General features: G+C 49.3%; 1 pseudogene; it reads right to left on the bottom strand.

Annotated features, from left to right (window-relative positions):
* Positions 1–875: 875 nt before the first annotated feature.
* On the bottom strand, positions 876–1,446 carry LOC114787119 (metal transporter CNNM4 pseudogene; annotated as a pseudogene).
* Positions 1,447–2,966: the final 1,520 nt, after the last annotated feature.

The following is a 2,966-nucleotide window of genomic DNA, read 5'->3' as shown; positions in this document are numbered from 1 at the left end:
TCTGGAATGGAATGGAAGGGCGAAATGTAGTCAATTGATCCATAACAAGTCCAGTTGCCAGTGAAATAACCTTTTTGAGGTTTTCAAGGATTCCTCAGAGCATCTTTTTCAGCGAAGCACGTATTTTACGTGTGCTGTGTTAACAGGTCAAAATAGATTTATTGGGGAGATCCTGTCTAAGATCCTGGACGAGTCTGACCGTTACAGTGAATTGACATCTCCAGCATCTCCACCAGCTTCTCTCGGTTGTAGACGTTTCCGATTTCCTGGCCCAGCGCGAAGTCGAGCAGCTTGCTGATGGGGAACGACAGGGGGAAAGTGAGCATCATGAAGAACTTGGTCAGCCAGATGGTTCTCACGGCCACGCTGAGCCGGTGCTTAGAGCACAGCGCCTGCGGGACAATCTTGCCGATGATGACAATGCACAAGGTGGAGGCGACCACGGCACCCAGGCCAGAGCCGATCAGGTCGTCCAGCAAAATGGTGAGGATGGTGTGTTTACCAGGACGTTGCCGAGCAGCAGTGAGCAGAGCAGGTAGTTCCCCTTGCGCCGGATGGGCTCGATCTTGCGCGCGTACTGCTTCTCCTTGTCGGTGCCGCAGTTCTGCACTATGCGCAGCTCCATGGGGTCCAGCGGCATCAGGCCCAGGTTCAAGCCGCTGACCACCCGTTGGCCCAGGCCAGCGGCGCAGGCTCCCGCCCGACCACGGCACACCGCATCCGGCACCACGCCTGGCCCACTTCGCCGTAACGCGACTTCCCGGCATCGTCCTCTCGCTCCCGGCATGCACTTCCAGGCAATCTTCCTCGCACGAACCATCGCGGCCCCAACACCAGCCACCGGACGCTCTCCGGCCCAGGACGTTGGAAGCCACTCATCCCCACTCACTTTCCTTGAACTCTTCCAGCATGGCGTCCAACTTGGTGTCATGGAAGACAAAGTGGACAGGGTGGTTGTAGAACTTGGTGACCGTTTTCAGCGTGGTGCAGTCGTCTGGATCAACGAAGGCCAGGTCCTTGACGTAAAGTATGTCCACGATGTTGGTCCGGTCTTCATCGTAGACGGGTATGCGAGTGTAGCCACTCTCCATGATCTCTGACATGGTGTTGAAGTCCAGCATGGCATCCGTGTGGATCATGAAACAGTTGCTTAGGGGGGTCATGATGTCCTCCACGGTCTTGGTCCGGAGCTCTAGTTCATGTTCATGCCCTGGATCATGTTCAGCTCGTCCTTGAGGAGGTCGTTGTATGGCTCTGTCACCTTCAGCATCTCCACCAGCTTCAAGCACATCCGGTACTCCTTCTCCCGCTCACTTTCGCAGAGCGGCTTGTTGTCCACGGCGACCACACCTGATGTACATTGTCGACGCCAACGTCTTTGGTGAACTCCGAGCAGGTCGCGTTCGGCTCACGTTCCTCGTGCTCCGTGAAGCAGATCTGCAACATGATCAGGCATGCGGATTCCTCTGATTAAACTGTATTAATATAGTTCCAGCTCCACACGCGTTGTGCTCAACTGAGACACTCAGCATGATTAAATGTTTAGTCAGTGTCCTTTTTGCTAAACAATGTCTCTGTATTTGATACCAAATATACCAACAAAATACCAACAAGATGCAGCATCATTCTGCTAAGCTGGCCCTGGCTACCTCTGGGAGCTCTTTATAAGGTATACTCACTAGCCACTCAACATCCGCCACCAAGCTTCTCTCCAGATGATGCAGCTGTCCTGCTCTGCTGTGTCAGGGCTCTCCTCCCACTGAACGCTTGCCAGCGGCAGCCTCATTGTCCACCCACATAAACGCACAACACTGACCAAGCTTTTACCTCTCTGGACAAACAATGGAGAAAGGATTCTCTGTTCAGCTCCATAAAATGATTTTATTATATTATATTGTATTATATATTATGGAAATTGCCCACAAATCTTTTGAAACACTGTGTGTGTGTGTGTGTGTGTGTGTGTGTGTGTGTGAGTGTGTGTGTGTCACCTTTCTTGAACTCTTCAGCATGGCGTCCAACTTGGTGTCATGGAAGACAAAGCGGACAGGGTGGTTGGTGACAGTTTTCAGCGTGGCGCATTTGTTTGGATCAACGCAGGCCAGGTCCTTGACGTAAAGTATTTCCACGATGTTGGTCCGGTCTTCATTGTAGATGGGTATGCGACTGTAGTGATTCTCCATGACCTCTGATATGGTGTTGAAGTTCAGGATGGCATCTGTGGGGATCATGCAATAGAGCACAACTGTTGAAGAAACCGTTAAAGAAACGCGCAGAATTCGGGACTCGTGGCCTAGCCGAAGACTTCGGTCAAAAGCTTATTATTGTTCTTATTATTAATTTGCACACAATGTCACTCAGACATGTCCTCGTTTGCATGAAAAAAAAAATCTAATGGATCAAATGACGTGCAGAGAGGAACTTGGAATGGAATTCTGTGTTCGTTGACCTAAATGTGTCTCTTTAAAAACCTTGCTGATAATTGTAAAACCCTGTTGAATGTTCTTAGTTCTGCGAAAAGTTGCGCTGATTATAGCACAATAAAGCTGGCTAAATCCACGTGCATCAGCAGTGTGCATGTGCGAATAAATTATTTTTCAAAGTAGGGTTTTGAGTTTTGTAGATCTTCTAAGAATCCGCATCAGACATTTGTCAAACTTTATACACATATATTGGGTGGTAAGTAGCCTAGTGGGTAACACACTCGCCTATGAACCAGGAGACCCAGGTTCAAATCCAGGTTCAATTAATACCATTGTGTCCCTGAGCAAGACACTTAACCCTAAGTTGCTCCAGGGGGACTGTCCCCTGTAACTACTGATTGTAAGTCGCTCTGGATAAGGGCGTCTGATAAATTACATAACTGTAAAATACACCTATGAGATTTCACAGTAAAAAGATATGGAACTGTATCTGTGCATTGACGTCCCCTAGTGGACAAAAGGTGAAAGTCTCACCATCTGGAA

This window comes from Denticeps clupeoides, chromosome 3 (genome assembly GCF_900700375.1).
Source record: "Denticeps clupeoides chromosome 3, fDenClu1.1, whole genome shotgun sequence".
In the NCBI taxonomy this organism is placed as follows: Eukaryota; Metazoa; Chordata; class Actinopteri; order Clupeiformes; family Denticipitidae; genus Denticeps; species Denticeps clupeoides.
The sequence above is the reverse complement of the archived record's forward strand: the minus strand, read 5'-3'. Positions and strand labels throughout refer to the sequence as shown.